Genomic DNA, 26,693 nt, shown 5'->3' with positions numbered 1-26,693 from the left:
CTTATCCCTTTCGGGGCCACGAGGGGTGCTGGAGCCTATCTCAGCTGCATTCGGGCGGAAGGCGGGGTACACCCTGGACATGTCGCCACCTCATCACAGGGCCAACACAGATAGACAGACAACATTCACACTCACATTCACACACTAGGGACCATTTAGTGTTGCCAATCAACCTATCCCCACGTGCATGTCTTTGGAGGTGGGACAAAATAACATAAATTAAAAAAAATAAATGTCGAAAATGTGCAAGGTGGCACCTGATGGCCATTAGGTGTAACTGCACTTTTTGTCGTGGTATACGACAATAGTGTTGATACATGAGAGATCTATCAATCAATCAATCAATGTTTATTTATATAGCCCTAAATCACAAGTGTCTCAAAGGGCTGCACAAGCCACAACGACATCCTCGGTTCAGAGCCCACATAAGGGCAAGGAAAAACTCACAACCCAGTGGGACGTCGATGTGAATGACTATGAGAAACCTTGGAGAGGACCGATTTTTTTAGTTCTTTAAGATTGAAACTGTAGCTGCCATTATGATGTGATGTGATGTTTTCAAATTACCGTAAGTCTTGAATTATACAAAGTACAAAACCCAAAACCAATGAAGTTGGCACGTTGTGTAAATGGTAAATAAAAACAGAATACAATGATTTGCAAATCCTTTTCAACTTATATTCAATTGAATAGACTGCAAAGACAAGATATTTAATGTTTGAACTGACAAACTTAATTTTTTTTTGCAAATAATCATTAACTTAGACTTTAATGGCAGCAACACTTTGCAAAAAAGTTGTCACAGGGGCATTTTTACCACTGTGTTACATGGCCTTTCCTTTTAACAACACTGGGAACTGAGGATACCAATTTCTGAAGCTTCTCAGGTGGAATTCTTTCCCATTCTTGCTTGATGTACAGCTTAAGTTGTTCAACAGTTTGGGGTCTACGTTGTGGTATTTTAGACTTCATATTGCACCACACATTTTCAATGGGAGACAGGTCTGGACTACAGACAGGCCAGTCTAGTACCCGTACTCTTTTACTATGAAGCCACGCTGTTGTAACACGTGGCTTGGCATTGTCTTGCTGAAATAAGCAGGGGCGTCCATGATAACGTTGCTCGGATGGCAACATATGTTGCTCCAAAACCTGTATGTACCTTTCAGCATTAATGGTGCCTTCACAGATGTGTAAGTTACCCATGCCTTGGGCACTAATACACCCCCATACCATCACAGATGCTGGCTTTTCAACTTTGCACCTATAACAATCCGGATGGTTCTTTTCTTCCTTGTTCCGGAGGACACGACGTCCACAGTTTCCAAAAACAATTTGAACTGTGGGCCCGTCAGACCACAGAACACTTTTCCACTTTGCATCAGTCCATCTTAGATGAGCTCCGGCCCCGCAAAAGCCGGCGGCGTTTCTGGGTGTTGTTGATAAATGGCTTTTGCTTTGCATAGTAGAGTTTTAACTTGTACTTACAGATATAACGACCAACTGTAGTTACTGACAGTGGTTTTCTGAGATGTTCCTGAGCCTATGTAGTGATATCCTTTATACACTGATGTAGGTTTTTGATGCAGTACCGCCTGAGGGATCGAAGGTCACAGGGTTAGCCCTTTACATGCAGTGATCTCTCCAGATTCTCTGAACCTTTTGATGATATTAAAGTTAAAGTTAAAGTCCCAATGATTGTCACACACACACTAGGTGTGGTGAAATTTGTCCTCTGCATTTGACCCATCCCCTTGATCAGGTGAGGGGAGCATTGGGCAGCAGCGGTGCCGCGCCCGGGAATCATTTTTTGGTGATTTAACCCCCAATTCCAACCCTTGATGCTGAGTGCCAACAGACCGTAGATGGTGGAATCCCTAAATTCCTTGCAAAAACTCATTGAGAAATGTTGTTCTTAAACTGTTGGACAATTTGCTCACACATTTGTTCACACAGTGGTGACCCTCGCCCCATCCTTGTTTGTGAATGACTGAGCATTTCATGGAAGCTGCTTTTATACCCAATCATGACACCCACCTGTTCCCAATTAGCCTGTTCACCTCAGCATTCCTCAACTTTCTCATTCTTTGTATGCTACACTGCCCCCTGGTGGCATGCTTTTTTTTTTAAAGTTCGGAACTAACAGCCTCTCTTCGTTGTTATCACCTGCAAGTGTATTCGGGAAATGATGGAATGAGAAAACTCATTCACAAAAGTTGCATTGTTGTAATATTTCCACGCCAAAACCACACACAGTTCCAACCTTATACCACACCCTTCATCCCTGTGAGTGACAGAATCAGGATGCTCCTCCTGTTGTGTCCACTAAATGCTGGTTGTATGGAACCCACAGGGAAACCCTACCCTCTTCTGGCGGCCATTACTCTCTAATGGTCAGATGATGGCGGAGACACACAGAGAGGTTGATATACTGCCTTGCTGTGTGTGTGTGTGTGTGTGTGTGTGTGTGTGTGTGTGTGTGTGTGTGTGTGTGTGTGTGTGTGTGTGTGTACATGCATGCAGATGTATGTGTGTGTACGTGTCACCGACAGGTTGACATACCACCCTTCCCCCTGGGCAGAAAAGGGGGTAGACTGTAAGGTGATGGTAGTAACTCACTTGCAACCTGATCAAGCAGCGATAAATCCTCTGCAGCCATCCTGTTTCCTGACACACACACACACACACACACACACACACACACACACACACACACACACACACACACACACACACGTCCAGCTCCACCCTCTTAATCTCTAACCTGCTGAACCCTCAGGGCAGCATTGAAGAGGATACGCGCATCACTTAAACTGTCCCCCACAGTGCGTGCGTTAACGACTGCAGAAACGTTATGGTTCTGGTATGCATTTTTATTCTGCTCCTTCGACGCTTTCAAGGGCGACTTAAAGCTGAATCTCAGTACTATACGTCCCTTTAAAGTCAAAGAATGGCCTCTCGTACAAAAGTAAACGTCTCCACGCTGTCACTTCATGTCGTTTCAATGTTGAGGAAAAACTTTGCTCCACTACCCACACACACACACACACACACACACACACACACACACATACACACACACACACACACACACACACACACACACACACACACACACACACACACACACACACACACACACACACACACACACACACACACACACAACCATTCCCCATTGTTCTCCTTGAATAGGAGTTTGAGTTTTTTCATTGACTAAAGGTTGGTAAAATTTTGTCTTGAGCGCAGGTGTTGGAAACATCTCAATCTTTCCTTGTGGCTATATTTTTTAAGGGGATGTATTGATGTTATTCTCTATTCCATTTAATGCTCAAGGACAAACAACCTGAAACGGCTTCATCGGTTCCCTTCTTTGTCAACAGTTATCTTTTGTGTTTTTGTATAGTGTTTGTGGAAAATAGTTCTGGGTGTCCTGTGACCATTTGTGCTTAGACATTTAATTTTTTTTCTTTTTTTTTCTTTTTTTAAATTGCGCGTTCCCTTGAACCTTTTCATGTCTGTCATCTGAGTTTGGTTGAATAAAACTATTTAAAACTTTTCAAGCATGCATCCGCTATTGACGACGTGGTCTTGCTACTGTGCTGAATAGGGAAATGTCCTCAATAAATTACCAACTGGTAAATCAGGCTTCTTTTGTAACGGGAGCACGGTGGTTATATATATATTTTTTTCTTCCTTAATTAGGCGTACACACACATTAAAACACACAAAGGAATAATACAGCGATTGGACTATACAAGGACACCAGGACACTTTCGCTACAATTGAACTAACCTTAGTAGGTATTGGTCCTTTCTCCCCTCCTTGGAGCTTTTTTGAATACCGAAAGAACCAGGGATGCCCGAATTTGGCCCACCGTGTCATTTGGTATGACCTCCGAAAGCAGACCTTGGCAAATTAAGGCCTGGGCGCCGCGTTCGGGCCGCTAAGCTTTTCAATCTGGCCTGCCGGATCTGCGCTTTTGCATGATATACTAGTTACTATAGTAATCTAATTAGTTACTATGGTAATCTAAGTCACAGCCACTCAGACGAGGCACCAAGCAGTGTGGGTGGGGAGCGTTTCCACAGAGTGTTTCAGGAGCGGCCAGCCTGAAATGTGGGTGTCAGGGACAGACGCGGAAAGAGATCTTTACAAGAAAGTTCTAAAGCTTAGTGATACATCAGAATGTAGGTGTTTATTTTTTACCCTTTGCATTCATATTTCGCTGTTTGTTGCATTTTTGTTGCGTTTCATTTGCTTGTAAAATATGTCGCTGGAGAGGGGGTGTGACGTTCATATGTTGTCAATATTCATTGTTTTATCGTTCACAGTTAATATTGTAAATCAAACATTCTTTATTTTTATGTACATTCTGGGTGTTTCATTCAGTAAAAACATTTAAAATTCCATTACTTTTTTTAAGGCGGTCTGTCGTAACGTTTTAGCATTCAATCAGACATTATTGTGAGGACCCAAGCACACATAATGTACAGCAGATTTTCACAGCTTATATATATATATATATATATATATATATATATATATATATATATATATATATATATATATATATATATATACATATATTTATATGTATATAGATAGAAATACCGGCCCCCAGACACATTTTTTTCTCTAAATTTGGCCCCCTGAGTCAAAATAATTGCCCAGGCCTGCCCTTAAGGGTGGCTACCAAATGTACTGTATTTTCCATACTATAGAGCGTGCCGGTATTTAAGCCACACCCACCAATTTTTTGAAAATCTAGATATGTTTACATATATTAGCCGCACAGGACTATAAGCTGCAAATATATACCGCGATGAAAGCTTTTGTAAATGTTTATTTACATAACTTGTTTCCAAAAGGTGTCAGTAAAACGGCGGATCAAACAAAACAGAAGTCATCGTCATGGACCCGCTAGCTGCGCTAGCTAGCTCTCCAATCAACGAAACAGACTCAATAACTCCACGGTGACGTTTTGATGAATTTACTGAGGAATTTGGGAAACTGAAACAATACAAAAAGAATGCCATTGTAAGTTAATATTACTAACACAGACACTCGTAAATGTGTTAGCTTATTTACTGATGCTAACGAGGCTAGTTTGATTACAGTACAATAGCACGTACAAACATGCATGAAAACACTCCTACAGACATCACACACGGGCTGGTTTAGTAAGTAAGAATTGTTTTAGTTGTATTGTAAAACTTACATACGTTGCTTGCAGCACAGCACAAGTTGCTGGGTCAATGCTGGCTTTCGCAACATTTGACTTTCTTCTTGTTTTTCACCACGCTAAAGTGTTTTCCCTGATAATAGACTTCCTTCGCTGTTCACTCTTGGTGACTATTTGGTTTTTTGGCCCCATGTTTGTTTAGCGTCTTGAGTTTTTGTATTTTATGGCTTGGGACGTCTGGTATCCGTCCCTTAAGGTAATGTCATGATCCGTTAACCGGGTCATGGCTTGATTAATGTTTAGTAATTTTTTTCCTATGTTGTAGTCTGTTTCCTGGCTGTACCCTCTTTCTTTCCTTCGTTACAAGCCATTACCTCTCACTAAGCCATGGTAAGGTTATTTTACTTTTATCTTTTTATGGTTTTGTTTTGGTGAATTTAGAAAGGAAAGAGGGTACAGCCATGAAACAGACTAAAACATTGAAAAAAAGCTACTAAACATAAATCAAGCCATGAGCCGGGTAATGGATCATGGCAAAAATGTACAGAAAAGATGCAGAGTTGCATGTTAACTGAATTAGGCGCACAGTCTGTGTGGTAATCTCTACCACCTTATAGTTATATATGTCGGTATTTAGTTATATTGTAAAACTTACAAACATTGCAAGTAGTTACAGCATACTTGCCAACCCTCCCGGATTTTCTGGGAGACTCCCGAAATTCAGCGCCTCTCCCGAAAACCTCCCGGGACAAATTTTCTCCCGAAAATCTCCCGAAATTCAGGCGGAGCTGGAGGCCACGCCTCCTCCAGCTCCATGCGGACCTGAGTGACGTGTTGACAGCCTGTTCTCACGTCCGCTTTCCCACAATGTAAACAGCCTGCCTGCCCAATCACGTTATAACTGTAGAATGATCGAGGGCGAGTTCTTGGTTTCTTATGTGGGTTTATTGTTAGGCAGTTTCATTAACGTCCTCCCAGCGCGGTAACAACACACAACAACAGCAGTCAATTCTTCGTCTACCGTAAAGCAGTTCGTCTGCCGTAAACAGCAATGTTGTGACACTTTTAAACAGGACAATACTGGCATCTACTGTACATGCATATGTGACCCACCCATAATGTGTCACATTTTTGTGTTGATTTATTTAGTTTATTTTGTGGTTTTAATTCATTTTTGGAGCTGTCATTACACATTTATCAGTATTCACATTGGTCAGTAGGGGGCAGTAGGGCGTTTCTTCCCAATTGAATGCTATCACCTGCAGACCGGAAGTGTCTTGTCATTCTGATGAGCGCGACCAGTCTGTGAACAATTGAAACGTCCTGTGTGCTTTTTCCTCCTGTATAACAGGTTAGTTTTGGTGAATCAACTCACTGAATAATATCCATGTGATCTTTATAAGTTTAAGTACACATTCTGATGGTGGAGCCTAACTCTAAAGTGTTTGTGAGTTGTAGTTTGTATTTGTGAATTAATCCAGTGCACAGCTGCAGTAATCAATACAAAAAGGTGACGTGAGTGCGCAATGTTCATATAGGAACTTCTGATCCTAATTCAGACTCCCAAATTAGAGCTCCCGTTTTCTTATTGATTTTATAATGTATATTTGTATAATGTGTGTGTTCTGAAATAGTGACAGAGAATAGAACAAGGATGGACAATTCAACCCTTAACTCAACAATGAGTAGATGAGTGTTATGTGTGTGTATATGTGTAAATAAATGAACACTGAAATTCAAGTATTTATTTATTTTATTTATATATATATATATATATATATATATATATATATATATATATATATATGTGTGTGTGTGTGTGTGTGTGTGTGTGTGTGTGTGTGTGTGTGTGTAATTATATATATATATATATATATATATATATATATATATATATATATATATATATATATAGCGTTTTATGACCAGTTGTTCCTCCCAGGGAATTCAAGTCACAAGTCGCTCCCAAGCTCTTTACGACACTTAAAGCTGAGTTGAAAAACCACCAGAGACAGAATAGGTATTTTGTAATATATTTGCAAAATTTTGCATATATACATTGACAGAGACAGCATAGAACATTCGGATCGCCCCGCTAAAATGGTCTGTCTTCCCAACCCCAAAACCCTCTCTCCTCTCTCCTCTCTCTAGTCAAAACACATGCACATTATCTCTCTAGTCAAAACACATTCCAAAGAATTCAAGGTTAACACACACAGTTTACTTGCAGAGAAACAGAAAGAGAATAAATGGAAAACACGAGCTGTTTTCAAATATGACTATGAAAGAAAATAAGTAACACTAAAATTCGGATATGTGTAAATATCTGCCTCCGACAATTGCTAGAATTCACTGAAAGTCAAGTATTTCTTATATATATATATATATCGTAACCACGCCCCCAACCACGCCCCCCGCCCCACCCCCGACCACGTCCCACGCCCCCCACCCCCCACCTCCCGAAATCGGAGGTCTCAAGGTTGGCAAGTATGAGTTACAGGATCATACATTGGTCATATTCAAAGTCCTCATGTGTCTAGGGACGAATTTCATGAGTTTATAAACATTATATGAATTTTTATAAAAGTTAAAAAAAAATTGTGATGATTAAAAATATACAGTCGTGGTCAAAAGTTTACATACACTTGTAAAGAACATAATCCTCCTTTTTCATTTTTCCCATTTACTCTCTGTAAAGCACCAGTTCCATTGGCAGCAAAACAGGCCCAAAGCATAATACTACCACCACCATGCTTGACGATAGGTATGGTGTTCCTGGAATTAAAGGCTTCACCTTTTCTCCTCCGAACATATTGCTGGGTATTGTGGTCAAACAGCTCAATTTTTGTTTCATCTGACCACAGAACTTTCCTCCAGAAGGTCTTATCTTTGTCCATGTGATGTCAGATGAAACAAAAATTGATGTGTTTGGCCACAATACCCAGCAATATGTTTGGAGGAGAAAAGGTAAGGCCTTTACAGTGGATGTAATTTGTAGATCCACCCATGGCATTCGTTTACATTAAGGGGTGCTAGCTTTTGTTAGCGGTGACGCCGGTGAGCTATTGTATCCTCCTACGGTGTGTAGTGAAGCATTTTTAGCTATTCAGTGATAATGATACTTGTAAGAAACGTACTTTATTTGTCGCCATGGAGGTGAGGATCACTGATTTAGAAGTGGCTAAAACACTGCCGACTGCGGATGGATGTTTGCTGCTAGCTAGCTAGCCATGTCTTAAAGCACCTCTTCCTGAGGGCATTTCAGTGTTATAACTTCACCTTTATCTTAATTTTTTAAGCCAAAATGCGTTCGTTCTCCCTTTTCTGTCTACACACTGTGTCTGCTTGTAAGTACTCTGTGTGTGTGTGCTGCCAAATATGCTCCTCTGCTCGTAAAAACAGCAATTTCATGACGTGACGACGCGCTGTCATGCCTGTTATAGTATTATAGTATAGTACCGTTTTTGATTTATTAGTACCGCAATACTATACTAGTACTGGTTAACCATACAACCCTAACCACCTTATAGTTATATATATAGGTATGAGGATAAATTCCTCACTCAGGGTGCTGTTGTGTGTTAAAAATCACTATTTGGCCCACGGACCACTGGCACCTTTTCCCTGTTTGGGTACCCTAGCTATAGTACTTGAAGGGAAAAACTCACAAATACGAGAACATTTTTTTGCCTTTTCTCATACAAAAAGATGAAATTTTTTACATAGTCAGTTTTGTCGCTTTTTATGCAACAAATGGTAGCCGGATGATTCCAATTCAGCAATGAAAACAAATATGTAACCCGGCAAAGACCTCACTGGTTGGTATTGTATACCAACCTTGCATTTGATATGGTCCCAGAAAGTCAAAGATCCTTCTCTATGATGCGATTGCGCCGCTTTATCCTGGAGTTGGCATCCTCCTTCTTCACTAAAAGGCCGTCTGTCGGCCTCTTGCTCATTGGTGATGCATGAAATGACTCCCGAGCAGGACACACAAAGATGTGAATCGCTGCGTAGGGTCACTCGATTGTGTTTTCCTGTCTGGCCTGTGACAGTCTTTCATCGTAAAGCTCTTGTCTTACCTGAGGATTAGGTGGATCAGACCTTGATTGACAGATCTTCCTTTGTTCCTCCTGTAGGAACACCGTGTTTGGGGTTAGACGGGAGCGCAGGCGGGAAACTGGTACAATACATCCGAGGTGGAGGGGGTCCGATGACAGATGAGGTCTCCTTGGATTTGTATGCGCACACGCCCGCATTGGTGTAAAGGGGTGTTGCACGTGCGTGATTGTCGGCAGAGTCTGCCCGCATGTGCAACTGTACGTGTGTGTGTGTGTTCTTGTATTTCCATCCTCCTTGAGACATCAACAAAGAAAAGTACCTTCCATATGAGGACTGGTGAACAAGTTAGGACCGAAATCATGGTCCCAATACGGAAAACCATTGCTTTTAACAGAGAGCCAAATACTAGAGTCCGTGAACATTGCTCCAAAGTCAGGCTTTTTGGTTGATTTAATGTGCACACAAAAGTAAACATTGACAGGTGCAAAAAAAGATAAAAAAAAAAAAAAAAGATAAAACAAGACGGCAGCTAAAGAAGGACTTCCCTGTTCATCCCCGAAAAAAACAGCCAGGTGAACAGCTGATTTTACCACTTCCGGTGCTGACGTAAGACAACCCCCCGTCCCATATGTGACCATAGGATGAACAAATACACTACGGAACTAAGACTATAGTGGCCATTAACAGTTAGCTTCTTCAGCTGTGTTGCCCAATGTGCGGCACAGAAGCCATCTGTGGTCCGTGACTCGTTTGTCATCGGCCTTAAGCACGTTACAAAAACAAAAAATAGAGATCCCATTTGCACCCTTGGTGGTGAAATCTATCAAAATTAGGGTTGTCCAAAAAAGGAGGTATTTTTAAAATTGATTGTGTGTCGGTTATAAAAGTGCTCCCCCTCTGGTCAAGATATGAAATAACAAGTGTGTGTAAGAATGTGAAGTGCTCCCCCTCTGGTCAACATATGTAATATCAAGTGGGTGTAAGAAATTGAAATGCACCCCCTTTGGCCAAAATTAATTTAAAAAAAAGAAAATAAATATGTATATAGAGATATACTGTAATAACCAATTACACAACCAAAAAAAACATTATTAACTAAAAGCTTACCTTTTTCATATTTGCATAATTTGTATATATTATTAATGTTGCAAATACAAATCTTTATATATCTAGAAAGGGTAGTCCTGAAGAGGTTGGCATTTTTCGGAGGTCTCAATACAAGGATGTGTGTGTGTGTGTGCGTGTGTGTGTGTGTGTGTGTGTGTACGCTGAGCCGGGCTGTCAGTCTCCGCCATGTTTTACAGCCCGTTTGCCGCGCACGGTGATTAGAACTGTCGACTCTGATGTGACGACACGGGCTGAAAGCGCAGCAGGGGAGCGCGGAAGCAAAGAAAGACCGGCAGCAAGACGCTGAGGGTCAGGCAGAGATCAGAGAGAGAGAGGGAGAAAGTTTGAGAAAGGGACTTGACCTTGACAAGAGCTGGAACCTGGCAATGCTTACAGAGGTCAGCAACACGTGGTACAGTTCCTACAAGCTTTGACTCGTTACAACTCCCAATCCAACACTTATAGAGTTGAGAGAAGTGGAAAAAACAGATTATGATTTCAGGCATCAGGTTTTTTAAAAATAGTTTTATATAACTCGGGCTGTCAAACAATTTAAATTTGTAATTACGAATAATTACATTTCATAGCTCCAAAGAAAAAACTTTGGATACAACTGGTACCAAGTTTTGTGACATGCATTCATGTAAAAGGTTTGAAAAAGGTTCCTGGATGATAATCTGAAAATAAAATTGCATTAGTCTATACATATTGAGGTGTTGTTAAGATAATTTCAACTATACATGCAATTGTAATTTTTATTTTTATTTTTATTTTTATTATTATTTATTTTTTATATTTGTAATTTTTATTTTTTTTATGTCCTGTCCAGCGACTCAGACAAATCATATAGTTGCTTTAGATGCCCATATCGGCTGTTCGGATTTACTTTACAAAAGAGAAGTGTGGGATACTTCTCTTGTTGCCTTATTTGTATTTGACTTTATTAAATTAAATTATATTATTATTTGGTGCAGCCGGGCCGGAGCAGGAGGAGATAGAAACAGAAAAAAAGGAAGACAGAGGGGGAAATTGCGGGGACAAGAGAGTGATAAGACAAAGAGACAACAACAAACACAACAGAAACAACAGAACAGCATCAGCAAATAGGATATGTACAAATATGATGGTAAAAGTGATATCAAAGAAGCGGTCAGTGTAGTAAATATTAACACAGAAATGACAATGAACATTATTACACTACAAATGGAGCAATAAAAAACAATATAAATAGAACTATTGATAATGAATAATAACAATAATTACCTGTATTATCAACAATACAATTGTTTCAAATGCAACAATACATATATGTAATGATAACTTGAAATACAAAAGAAAGCAGATAAACGGAGGGGAAGAAAGATAAGCGAACCGTATTAACCTTGTAGATTGTTGTAGTAATAATAGGTTAAGCTTTGTCAGTGTGCCGTGTGTTACCCAGTTTCTCTTAGGACAACAAAGTTAATATATGTTTGATGAAAGGTGATTATATGCATGAGTGTATGTACCGATATGTACAGTATATGTACAGTATGTGTATATGTATGTTTGTACAGTGAATGTGCGTGTGGATGTATGAACTTTGAGTGTAGGTATGTACTGTATTTGTGTATGTGTGCGCGTATGTATGTATTAATCACTTTTGTTCATAGGTAACTCAAAATTATTTGCGATTAATCGCAGATAGATATAATGTTTGTACCCTAGATAGATCATTTTCAGGTTTTTATTGCCATGACTAGACAATTAGTTTGGTTCAACACAAAAAGGACATAAACACACTTTTAATGAGAATTAAAAACATTACCTGCATATATACATATATATGTATATGTGTGTGTGTGTGTGTATATATATTTAGTAACACTTTAGTATGACGAACACATATTCACCATTAATTAGTTGCTTATTAACATGCAAATTAGTAACATATTGGCTCTTAATTAGTCATTATTAAGTACTTATTAATGCCTTATTCTGCATGACCTTATTATACAACCAGTAAGCCATTAACTAAGAGTCTTCCCTTTATAACTTCAGAATTATTGCTTATTAGTAACCCTAACCCTAACCCTTTTATGTTCCCCTTGTGTCCAAATAACTCTAAATTAAGTCTTTGTTACTTTAATAAGAAACTAATTAATGGTGAATATGTTCCCCATACTAAAGTTTTACCATAAATATATATATATATATATATATATATATATATATATATATATATATATATATATATATATGTATATATATGTATATATGTATGTGTATCTATATATATATGTATATATACGTGTATATGTGTATATGCATATATACGTATATATGTATATGTATATATATATATATATATATATATATATATATATATATATATATATATATATATATATATATATATATATATATATATATACAAACCCCGTTTCCATATGAGTTGGGAAATTGTGTTGGATGTAAATATAAACGGAATACAATGATTTGCAAATCCTTATCAACCCATATTCAATTGAATGCACTACAAAGACAAGATGTTCAAACTCATAAACTTTATTTTTTTTTTGCAAATAATAATTAACTTAGAATTTTATGGCTGCAACACGTGCCAAAGTAGTTGGGAAAGGGCATGTTCACCACTGTGTTACATGGCCTTTCCTTTTAACAACACTCAGTAAACGTTTGGGAACTGAGGTGACACATTTTTTAAGCTTCTCAGGTGGAGTTCTTTCCTATTCTTGCTTGATGTACAGCTTAAGTTGTTCAACAGTCCAGGGGTCTCTGTTGTGGTATTTTAGGGTTCATAATGCGCCACATATTTTCAATGGGAGACAGGTCTGGACTACAGGCAGGCCAGTCTAGTACCCGCACTCTTTTACTATGAAGCCACGTTGATGTAACACGTGGCTTGGCATTGTCTTGCTGAAATAAGCAGGGGCGTCCATGGTAGCGTTGCTTGGATGGCAACATATGTTGCTCCAAAACCTGTATGTACCTTTCAGCATTAATGGTGCCTTCACTGATGTGTAAGTTACCCATGCCTTGGGCACTAATACACCCCCATACCATCACACATGCTGGCTTTTCAACTTTGCGCCTAGAATAATCTGGATGGTTCTTCTCCTCTTTGGTCCGAAGGACACGACGTCCACAGTTTCCAAAAACAATTTGAAATGTGGACTCGTCAGACCACAGAACACTTTTCCACTTTGTATCAATCCATCTTAGATGAGCTCAGGCCCAGCGAAGCCGACAGTGTTTCTGGGTGTTGTTGATAAACGGTTTTTGCCTTCCATAGCAGAGTTTTAACTTGCACTTACAGATGTAGCGACCAACTGTAGTCACTGACAGTGGGTTTCTGCAGTGTTTCTGAGCCCACGTGGTGATATCCTTTACACTCTGATGTTGCTTGTTGATGCAGTACAGCCTGAGGGATCGAAGGTCACGGGTTTAGCTGCTTACGTGCAGTCCAGATTCTCTGAACCCTTTGATGATATTACGAACTGTAGATGGTGAAATCCCTAAATTCCTTGCAATAGCTGGTTGAGAAATGTTGTTCTTAAACTGTTCAACAATTTGCTCATGCATTTGTTGACAAAATGGTGACCCTCGCCCATCCTTGTTTGCGAATGACTGAGCATTTCATGGAATCTACTTTTATACCCAATCATGGCACCCACCTGTTCCCAATTTGCCTGTTCACCTGTGGGATGTTCCAAATAAGTACCAGTATTTATTGCCACCTTTCCCAACTTCTGCGTCACGTGTTGCTGGCATCAAATTCTAAAATTAATGATTATTTGCAAAAAAAAAAAAAGTTTATCAGTTTGAACATCAAATATGTTGTTTTTGTAGCATATTCAACTGAATATGGGTTGGAAATGATTTGCAAATCATTGTATTCCGTTTATATTTACATCTAACACAATTTCCCAACTCATATGGAAACGGGTTTTGTACATACATACATACATATATATATATATATATATATATATATATATATATATATATATATATATATATATATATATATATATATGTATATATATATATATATATTTATATATATATATATATAAATAATATATATATACATATTTATATATACATGTATACATATATATATATATATATACATGTATACATATATACATGTATACATATACAGTATATACATGTATACATATATATGTATATACATGTATACACATATATATACATACATACATATGTATACGTATATATGTATATGTATACGTATATATATGTATATATATATATATATGTATGTGTATATATGTATATGCATATATATATATATATATATATATATATTTATATATATATATATATATATATATATATATATATATATATGCGTGTTTATGCATGTATATGTGTGTACATGCATACACACATACATACTTACATACATATATATACAAATACCTGTGTATGCATGTATATATGTATGTATAGATATATATGTATGTATTTGTGTATATGTATATATATATATATATATATATATATATATATACATATATATATATATATATATATATATATATATATATATATATATATATATATATATATATATATATATATGTATGTATTTGTATATATATATATATATATAATGTGTGTGTATGTTTTTCACATTGGTTTTTGCATGTTAAACTATAATTAATCCTTATAAAAGTTATTCTGTGTTCACACGTTGTGAGTGTCTAGAACTACTCTATTGGAATTGCATTATTCCTTCAATAAGAATTGCTTCAGTTTTTCTACAATCCAATCTTTGTCGGACCATTCGGATTTGGATAATTTACTTTACGTTTCTCTTTTCTTCTGATGTTGACTAATGGGTACGGATTATCCTGGCAGATATACATTTTGAATCCACGCATCTCAATTGACTCAGGGAAAGTTGCTGACCTTTCCTCACAAACATGGACTTCACATGCATTCTCCCCCATCTCCGTCACCTCTGGTGTGCCCCATTTCCATATGTTCTTAATCGGGCCAAAAGCAGGGTTCAAGAGAGGGAAAAAAAAAGGTCCACATTGAAAGGGGAGGGGTTTAAGTTTGGGGCTGCTCCTGGCCTAATGGAGGATAAATAAACAGCAGCCTATTGCGGGGTGCGGAGCCCCTACAGAAACACACACACACACAGGTTACCTTGGACTTGCGTGGCCAGTCAAAGCTAATACAGCAGAAAAATGGCTGCTCCCTGTGTGCTGATGCTGTTATTACTGCAGCTTAACAAGGCCCAGATGCCTAATATTAGAAGTGATCTGTCAGAATAGTTTTGTTTATGTCATTTAATTATTCCAAGCAGTTGTTTCCAATTAGCTTGTTTAAAGGTTTTAATTAAATGAAATGATAGAGATATACATGAAGAGACATAGCAAAATAAAAAAACATATCTGGACCACAGCCAAAGTAGACATGTGGGAACAATGCTGCTTTTGGCCGCATGCATGCGTCCATGTGTTGTGTGTGTGTGTGTGTGTGCGTGTGCACGCCATGACACACACCTATCATTAAAGCGCTCCCATTATTGCCGAGCCACTCAGAAAGTGAGAGCTGCAGCGTGTCTGGTAATTATGACGTTATGAGGTGGCAATTACATCGAAATGTGTTTGACTGTCAAACGCCCACCACAGCGACATGCCGGCCGGCTGTGATGAGCATGAAAAGCTTGTAATGGAGAGAATGAAAGAAACAAGGGCGAGGATCGCTTTGCGTGGAAATGGATTCAGACAAAACCGAGCCTTGGTGTGAGATACTTGGCCTAACTTTGGACCGGTATCCTAAAGTTGCAGTTTTTCACAACAATTATATAGTAATTATTCAAGCATGTTGTCAGAGATCTTCCGTTTTTATCCACAGGGGGCACACGTGAGTAGCGTATTTTTCGGACTTTAAGGCGCATTTAATAGCTTCTCATTCTCTCAAAAATCTAATGTACGTAATAATTATATTTGTGCTTACTGACCTCAAAACAATATTTATGTGGAACTTGGTGTATTAATAAGTGTAAGCAGTAGATGGTAGTCACACATAAGTAAAGTAAAGTACAGTACCACACACACACGAGGTGTGAAAAATTATTCTCTGCATTTGACCCATCACCCTTGATCACCCCCTGGGAGGTGAGGGGAGAAGTGAGCAGCAGCGGTGGCCGTGCCCGGGAATCATTTTTGGTGATTTGACCCCCAATTCCAACCCTTGATGCTGAGTGTCAAGCAGGGAGGTAATGGCTCCCATTTTTATAGTCTTTGGTATGAGATACCAGAGCCATGTATAAAGAGAGTCTGAAACCAAGTCGGTTTCAGAGTTGGTCCCCAACATGGCGCCCTGTGGTCACATGAGTCTCTGATTGGTCAAAAGCCCCTCACATGACTACAGGGCACCATGCTGGAGACCAACTCTGAAACCGAGTTAGCCATACTCTCGCTATACAGGGCTCTGAGAGATACGTGTGGACTGCAGGTTGACTCCTGTTCAATAAATGACGCCAGCAAGTACCTGTAACTTTGATGTTTCATTGACTTTTTGACCCTGGGGCCGCATTGGGTTAAAAAAATGTCGCCAGGGGCTGGGCTATATATATAAATATATATATATACACACACTATATATGTGTGTGTATATATATATATATATACATATATATATATATATATATATATATATATATATATATATATATATATATATACATATATATATATATATATATATATATATATATATATATATATATATATATATGTATATATATATATATGTATATGTATATGCACCTGTATCTGTCTCTTTGCAGATTAGACAAAGTGCTTTCTCCTAACAATGAACAAAAAAAAAGTAAATGTAGACTGATGTTTAAAAACTCTACACTTGGAATCAATTTTACGTTTCCCCAACGATTTTCGTAATTTTTTCCCTCGTATACTAATTGACTGAAAGAGCGCGCGAGCATGATGACGTCAAGTTATAGATGGGAAAATGCATTTTTAGACAATATGATTTGCCTGAGTGGCTACGAGACCCTGACAGGAACAAGCAGCAGAAAATGGAAAAATGGATTGATGGATGGGCTAGAAAGGACAGATTAAAAAAAAAAGAAAGAAAAAAGACTTCCCGCGGGCCGGATTTTGGACGCTGTAGTTTGGGGACCACTGATATAGAACATTACACACAGCGCTCAAAAATTTGTCAAAATGTTTCAATACGACTTTGGTAAGCTACGAAGCCGCACCGTTTGATGAATTGTCGGACCATTATGACTACCATAGTCAGACGTACTGTGCTTCAACATACGGTATTATTATGGTGTGTGTGTGTAAGGACCCCAAAATGGCATCTATTAGGAGACATTATCTGGCGTTTTGTTTCGCAATATTATGCAAAACCAACTTCTTTTACCAATTGGTACCTGCTGATGTGTATTTGGCATCTGTATAAGTCCCGAAAAGGTGCAAATCCGCCACAGTCAATATGCTCCTTGTTTTTTTCAATCCTCTTGTTGTGGGGCATTCATCCTCCGCTGTTGCCATTTCTAATACAAAGTAGCGTACAGTTCTAACTTATACCCGTCAGTGGACTCGCTATGGAGGCGCTAAAAACTACGGGTACAACAAAGATGACGGGGAGAAGACGCTGTCGAAGTGGAGACACGTAAATATGACCGCCCACAAAACAGATAGTCTGTAAAACATAATTCATGCAACATTTTGACCAATGAACCACCATTACATGTTATGTAGACCACAAGGAAGTGTTTACAAGTAGAAAACAATTATAATATGACCACTTTAATGTGTCCTGTGTATGAAAATAGACTCGCCTTATAATCCGATGCGACCTATGGTCCGAAAAATGCGGCAGCTATGAATCCATCCAGCAGGTCATACCTTGGACCGAACTGCACATAGACGAGCACTGTGGCACCCACGTTTTTTCTGGAGGATGTGTTGGTGAATATACACATCCCTGTTTACTTGGCACCTACCCACTGAAAGTATGAACGAGTTGCCCCCCCCCACCCCCTCCGGAGTTTTGTGCGTGCGGACGGTGGTAGATAGTGGTGTGGTGTGGGACAGATCGGGGTGCGGAGGCAACATGTCAAATGCCTCAAAGAAAGAATAGGCCAGTGCGTGTCAGAGAGCATTCCAGAGAAGAGAAAAAGGACAAGGATCCCTTCAGCAAGCAGGGAAGTGTTGCATGACTGGCGTTTCATAAACACACACACATGCACAACCACACACACACTCCAGTGCAGACATCTCCCGGCTAGAAATTGCGGCCCGGTGTTTTTTCTCTCACTGGTAACTTTAGTATGGATGATTTAACGCTTAACTGCAATCAGTGTTAAAGCGTTCCACAAGGCTCACTCAGATGTGTGTGTGGGTGTGTGTGTGTGTGTGTGTGTGTGTGTGTGTGTGTGTGTGTGTGTGTGTGTGTGTCCCCCAGCCATAACAGACTCCTGGGCTGTTTAGAAAGGCTGGCTACAATGCGGAGGACAGATGTGGAAAACCCCTGGCTCTCCAGACAAGGGCCTCCTTCATCCATCCTCGCGCGGTCCTTCACTAAGTCGGAGGGATGGGGAGATGGAGTTACTGAACTAACTTCCTGGATTACATCAAACACCCTTTGCGTGCAGTTTGTCCGAAAGTGCCAGCGCCTACCTCTCTCCCTATCACACCCGGGCTCTCTCGCTTTCTATCTGCAGGGAGTCTATCAGTCAATCTTTCCACCCAGACGTGTGCATAAACACGGTGACGTCCGGCCCTGTCTGCTCCACTGAAAAACAGCCTTGTCTGGTGTTTTCATCCCCGACGCGCTCGAATCCGATTTGAACGGTCCACTAATGGACGTTTAAGCATACCATATCTGCAAGTGCAGCATGTCATGGCGCTCGACACAACAACACTGGTGAACTTTTGAAATACGGACACAAAACGGCGTGATAAAAGGTAGAGGCACCACGGGGGGAGGGTTTTTGATGATTGGAAGGACTGGAATGTTGGTGTTTGGCAAGGGATGCTGTGGTTGAGAGAGCCCAAGCTTTAAGCAGCAGGTGTTTGTGCTGTGTAGGAGCCATGGCTGACCGAGGCAGCCAGCTGCAGAGGGCAGTCAATGGCCACTGAGCCACGGAGCAAGTTGGGGATAGGGATTGGCTCTTATCTGCCCAGTCGCCTGCAGCTGTATTTACCACCTTTGTTTGTTGTTCCCTAAGCAGTTGAAGATATGTGTGTGTGTGTGTGTGTGTTTGCCGTCCCCTGTGGACCCCGAGGAAGACTGGGAATTTTCTGTGTCAGTGCGTCAGAGGATTTTGGTCAGAGTTTTGTTGATCCTGTCTTTGTTGATCCTGTGTTGTTGTAGCGAGGGGGGCTGGAAGATTGAAGCATTAACCATGGCAGCCAGGACTTAACCCTCTCCTGTCCCCCTCTACTCTGCCTCCCACCGATTCGCAAGCTTGGTTGCAGGGCACGGCCACAAACTCCTCTGGCCTATCCCAAGTTGTGACCAACTCCCGCAGTAAAGCTCCTGGTTCCTGTCTTGGTTTTGAGTCATGCTCTCTGAAGCAAGGCGACTTCCAATTATTGCCCTCCTACCCCAGTTCACTCAGGCGCTCACAAGATGTTGCTTCTTGCTGGTATGAGCAGTGGAGATGTATCAACTTGTGTTAGTTCGAACCCTGAAAAACAAACTCTTGAGTCACTGAAAGTACCTTATAGCTTATTTTTTTGAATAGTTCGTAGTCTTCCGTGGGTTGAGAGATGCATTCCGCCCGGCTCGTCATGGATAAGTCCCATCTAAAGAGGGAAGCGGAGTGAAGGCAGACTAAGAGCCTTAGCTCCTCACTGTGACGCCGCAGTTCCAAACCAGCAGAGTAGGAAACACAACTCTGAATCTTAAGAACCAATAGTAAATGTGTGTGTACGAGCGTGAGAGAGGTTCCCAAATATATTTAGAGCCCAAATCAAAAATATTTTTTTTCCATCATCTGGAAGTTACCTGACGAGTTGATAGTAAACACGGGTGGTTCAAAGGTAGACACTAAACGTGTATCGTCACTAAACTTTTGAACTGTAAATATAGTGTAATTGGAAGTAGCTGTGGTTGTGGTAATGTACAATGTAAAGGAACTATGCCACCATGACTAAGACCCAGACATGCTTGCACAATGGCATTACTCCTGAGGCGCTGCTACATTAAAGATCAGCCAGCAAAGCGGTCTTAAAAGGTTGCGGTCAAATCCTATAGAAGAAGTCTGTTTTAGCAATATGCCGTATAGACATACACATATAGTATTTGTCTGGACTGCACCAGCCTGAGTTTTATGATATTTAGCTTGAGTGTTGACTGTAAGGAGCCTCGACAGTATTTGTCTCTGAGACAGACTCGAGAAGGGGTCCTCAGTTAATTCTGTCCAATGGCCAGAATATTTTTTAGCAGACAGTGTGAGAGTCGAATTAAGTGGGTGGGTATTAGGAATTGTTTCAAACAAACAGGCTAATTAAAACGTTATATTTAACGACTACTCTTTTTGTTGTCGTTAACTCTTGGAGGTCCACAAAACATGTTTTCAATTTATTAGGTCAGGTTACAAGCAATCATGCTGTAATATTCCAACTTTGCTGCGGTTCTGATTCATAGAGTGCATAACGTGCATGTGGGAACTTTAGACAACAAAGACGACTTTGGGACACATGATGATCCAGAAACTTCTATTTTGGAGCCTGAATATAAGGAAGATGATCTACACGTTTTAGAAGCTGTGTGCTAAACAGATGCAGCTTTAGTGAAACACTAAGCTTCATGTAGCAGTATTGTTCAGTGCTAAACAAGATATACAAATTATCAACATAATAAAACAATCACTTACTGTACAATGTCTGCTCTCATTGGGATAAAACCTGATGGGATATTTATATCTTCCCTCCTACAATCATAATCCTCATGCACCATCTCCAAGTCTAAGTTCGATGTCAGAGTTGACCAATTTCTCGGATTATGTCCACAACCTTCGACTATGCAGATGAGAGGCATGATTTATAATCTAGAATGAATTTTTACGAGTTTAGAAGCTATGCACCGCCAGCAGCAGGACATCAGCCGACTCAATATGTCAATATAGCAGCGTAAGCTAGTTAGCTTTGTGTGATCAATGCGCCGCTACAAAATAGTTTGCCTGTGTTAGTGCTTATAATAACAATATCGCTAATACTCGGTTCTTCTTCTTATTCTTCTTCGCTCTACCTTCCACATTTTTCATCCGATTCAAACCGTTTCAACCTCAAACTGTTCAGCCTATTCGGGAATCGCGGGCTTTCCCTTGACAAATTCCAAAAATTCCCAGATTTCCCAGAATTCCAGATTTTCCGGGACATTTTTCCCATTCAAAATGAAATGGCCATTTTTCAAACTTCCACTATTTCCACATTTTTCAACCGATTCAAACCATTCCACCTTCAACATATTCCACTCATCCTGGACATTCAAACTACAATTTTTCAAAGTTCAAAAAAATTCCAGGAATTTCCAGAATTGCCGTCTTTTCACCCTTTTTCCCTGTCGACTACTCCTTCCACATTTTTCAACCGTTCTATCGTCAAATCATTCGTCTTAATCAGAAAAAAAACGATGTTGTTTTTTTAATTGTAAAAAATCCTTGTTTTCCCGAAATTCAAGGAATTCCACCCTTTTTTACCCTTTTTTTCTGTCGACTACTCCTTCCACATTTTTCAACCATCCTACCGTCAAATCCTTCCTCTTAATCAGGAAAAAAAACAAAGTTGTTTTTTTGAATTGTAAAAATTCCCTGTTTTGTTGAAATTCCAGGAATTCCTTAATACAATTTCTCATTTATTAAAACTGTTACTACTTTAACATTTCTTGACCGATTTAAACAATTCCAACACCAACCATTTCAGCTCATTCAGGACATTCATGTTCTTAATCTTTTTTTTTTTAAATCACGCTTTTCCCAAAATTCCAGGAAGTTGCCATTGAAATGAATGGGACATTTTTACAAGTTGCACAATTCTTACATTTTTCAACCTATTCAAACACATCAACACATTCCACTCATCCTGGACATTCAAACTATAATTTTTCCAAGTTCAAACAAATTACAGGAATTCCCAGAATTCCCGCCTTTTCAAACCATTTTCAAACCATTTTCAAACCATTTTCAAACCAAAACATTTATCCTGTTGACTACTCCTTCCACATTTTTCAACCGTTCCACCATCAAATCATTCCTCTTAATCAGGAAAAAAACAAAGTTGTTTTTTGAACTGTAAACATTCCCGGTTTTCCCGGAATTCCATAATACAATTTCTCATTTAAAAAACTGTTACTATTTCAACATTTCTTGACCGATTTAAGGACATTCTTGCTCTTAATCATTTTCCCCAGAAATCCCGCTTTTCCCAAAATTCCCAAATTTCCAGGAAGTTGCCATTGAAATGAATGGGACATTTTTCCAAGTTGCACAATTCCCGAATTTTTCAACATATTGAAACCATTTCAACAACAACACATTACACTCATCCTGGACATTCAAACTAACACTTAACCAAGTTTCAAACCAAATTCCAGTTTTCCTGGAAATTCAAACCCTTCAACATTCAAACCATTCCAATGATTGAAAATATAACTGGCTATGGATTCTAGGAAAAAATGCAACACAATTCAGTAAATACAATACATCTTTTCATTTTACTGCCACTTTAAAGTGCAATTATTGCATGTGTAGATGTTATTCCCTTAAATTATTCCATTTGTGCAGGTGCAAGGTCACAATACAGGAGAATAGTCTTGTTCCGTACATGTAACGTGGTGCTTCAATTTTTGTGTAATTATTTGAATGATCTCTTCACATGATGCATCTTTGAGCGTTGTTATAGTTTGCTCAACTGTTCGTATGCAAACAATATTTTACTGTATTTGAATACAGAGTGGACAAGTACAGTACATTACACTCAGCCCGTCCAATGAATGCGGACCATTGAATAGTCGTGGCCTTCTTCCGCCTCAATCGCCTTCAGTCTTTTTGTGCCACGTCTGTTATCAGCCGGGACGAGGCGTGCTATTAATTCGTACGGCGCATCAACACACTTGTGCAGCCAAGAGTCTGAATAGAAAAGATAATATGAAGGCTCAATTTGGTGCAGATAAAAGGATATTAAAGCATGGGAAACAAGACAAAAGAGGAAGAAGTGAGGTAGCGTGCGGCGACCGCATATTAAAACACAGTGAAACGTGAAGGAGTCGGTGCCCGACACAATGCTGAGGTGTGTGCGTCTCTCTGCGCATGTCACTCAGTGTGTGTGTGTGTGTGTGTGTGCACTGTGCAGAACGGCAATCACACAAACAAATTAATTAGTCTCCCACAGCAAGGGGGGCTTGATGAATTGAGCTGCTCTTCCCCCTCCCCATCTCATCGTTTATCCCTTTTTTCATGCGCTGGCTTTTCCATGCAAGAAACATCTCATTGCATGTCCAGCCTTTGAGATGCATTCCCCCGACATGTTTTTTTAACCCTATAACCACCGTTCTGAAAATTGCTTTTAAAAAGTAATTAATTATAGTTACTCGCTACTTTACCAAAAAAAGTAATTGAATTACTAACAGAACTACTCTTTAATAAATGTAATGAATTACTGTATTTTTCGGACTATAAGGCGCACTCAAAATCCTTTCATTTTCTCAAAACTCGACAGTGCGCCTTATAATTATGTACAGCATAATTCTGGTTGTGCTTACCGACCTCAAAGCAAAGTTATTTGGTACATGGTGTAATGATAAGTGTGACCAGTAGATGGCACTCACACATAAGAGATATGTGTAAACTGCAAGATGACGCCAGTAAACAACACCATTACTTTAAATGTTCCATTGAGAATATAGACCATAACACACGGCGCTCAAAAATCTGTCAATGTTTTTAGTACGACTTTGGTAAGCTATGAAGCCGCAACCGCTTGATGGATTGTCGGCGCATTAAAAATACGAGTATTATTATGGTGTGTGTATAAGGACTGCAAACTGGCACCTATTAGAATACATATTATCTGCTGTTTTGTTTCGCAATATTATGCAAAAACAACTTTTCTTACCTTCTGGTACCTGCTGATGTGTATTTGGGATCTGCATAAGTCCTGAAAATGTGCGTGAGTCCGCCTTTGTAGTCCGTGCCGACGCCGTAGTAATAAGCTTCTTTTTTTTCTCTATCTTCTAATGTGACATTAATCTTCAGCTGTTGCCATTTCTAATATAAAGTAGTGTAAAGTTCTTACTTATATCTGTCAGTAAACTAGCTATCAATGTACTAAAAACTGTAGTGGGTTTACATATTTCACCCACGGAACTTTAGTTATTAGACAGTTCCGGTCGGACGGTCTTGCACGGGACACATTTTCTGGCGTTGTTGCACTACTGAGCCACGGATCAGAAGATCCATCCATCCATTTTGCTGCTCCGTTATTGATTGAAGTAAAGTGTGAATGTCATTAAAACAGTTAGCTCCATCTTTTGACACTTCTTCCACACACGTCCTTGCACGCTACACCGCTACAACAAAGATGACGGGGAGAAGACGCTGTCGAAGGTGAGCCACGTAAATAAGAGCGCACACAAAACGGCGCATCCTGAAGCGACTGTCAGAAAGCGACTTGAAGATGATCTGTAAAACATCATCAATGCAACATTTTGACCAAAGAACCACCATTACATGTTATGTAGACCACAAGCAGTGTTGGGACTAACGCGTTACAAAGTAACGCGTTACTGTAACGCCGTTAGTTTCGGCGGTAACTAGTAATCTAACGCGTTATTTTTTTTTATTCAGTAATTTAGTTACCGTTACTACATGATGCGTTACTGCGTTATTTTACGTTACTTTTGATGTAGTATCGGCTAGAAACAGAAGCGCTGCGGTGTCTTTCTTCTGAATCTTCCTCTGTCACAAGCCGGAGAGAAGAAAAGAGGCGCGGTCTATGTGTGTGTGGGGGGATGGGGGGGCGGGGAGGGGAGGTTTGATCCGCGGTTTGATATATGAAACAAAACAAAAAAGTTGTTGGCACGTTCAGTCCACACACAGCGTGGTCATGGCGAGCGCAATAACGGAGGAGCTTGAACGCCCAGCGCCATTGAATCGGTGTGTTTATAAGTGCAGATTCGGTTGTGCAAAACGAGGGTTTTACACACATGCTGAACGTGCTTGAACCACGTTACGACATCCCGTCGCGCACCCACTTCAGCAATAAGATTGTGCCAGATCTTTATGAGCAGGAGAAGAAAAAAGTTGTGGATGAACTATCCCGAGCATCATCTGTTGCGCTCATGACAGACGGGTGGACGTCCAGCGGAACTATAAGCGCTCACTTCATCACAGCAGACTGGGAGATGAGAAGACACGCCCCCTCTACGAGAGTCACCTTGCGCAGGTACTGACACAAGCAGTGGAGGAATGGAAGATAAAGATATCCCAGTCACACGTGATAATGCCAAAAATCAAGTAATTACAGAGAATGAGGCAGGACTGGGACCACAGATAGGTGCTTTGCACATGTAGTGAATTTGGCATCACAGAAGGGAATCTCAGTCAATAGGATGGAGCGCCTCTTTGGGAGGATCAGGAAGGTTTCTTACTTCCACCCAAGCACAACAGCTGCTCATGTGCTTAAGACAAAGCAAGAAATGCTAAAGCTGCCTGCTCATACATGATGTCCCAACGAGGTGGAACTCCACTTATGATATGTTGAAGCAGCAGGCAGCTATATACTCTGCATTGACCCACAACACCCTGAAGACAAATGTCACCCTGTCTGATGATGATGTGAGAGTGGCAGATGAGGTCCTCTAGGTGCTTAAACCCCTCAAAAGTGTTACATCTCTACTGAGCACTGAAACTTCACCATCTGTGTCAATGATCCTGCCACTGAAAACAAGGATTCTACAATCCATGGCTCCAAGTGTGGAAGACAGCAGCATCACTCCAGATGTCAGGCTTTATTTCACTACCTATGTTTCAAGGAAGATGATGTTTCTTCTTATGTTGCACTTAAACTTGTTTTTTATTAATGGTCATTGGTCCAAGTTTAAAGAAAGGAGGAATGCCTTTTTATGTTGCACTGTTTTTCATTAATTATGTTAAAAGGAAAATAAAAATGCATGTCAAGTTGATCAACAGATTGTATTATTCTCCAGTGCAATAACAGTACTGAAATGAAGGCAAAAAGGGCATTAATGGGAGCTTAAAAAAAAAAAGAAGAAAAAAAGAAGTAACTAAATAGTTACTTTTCACAGTAACGCATTA

Source organism: Nerophis lumbriciformis, linkage group LG23 (genome assembly GCF_033978685.3).
Source record: "Nerophis lumbriciformis linkage group LG23, RoL_Nlum_v2.1, whole genome shotgun sequence".
NCBI classification, from domain to species: Eukaryota; Metazoa; Chordata; class Actinopteri; order Syngnathiformes; family Syngnathidae; genus Nerophis; species Nerophis lumbriciformis.
The sequence above is the reverse complement of the archived record's forward strand: the minus strand, read 5'-3'. Positions refer to the sequence as shown.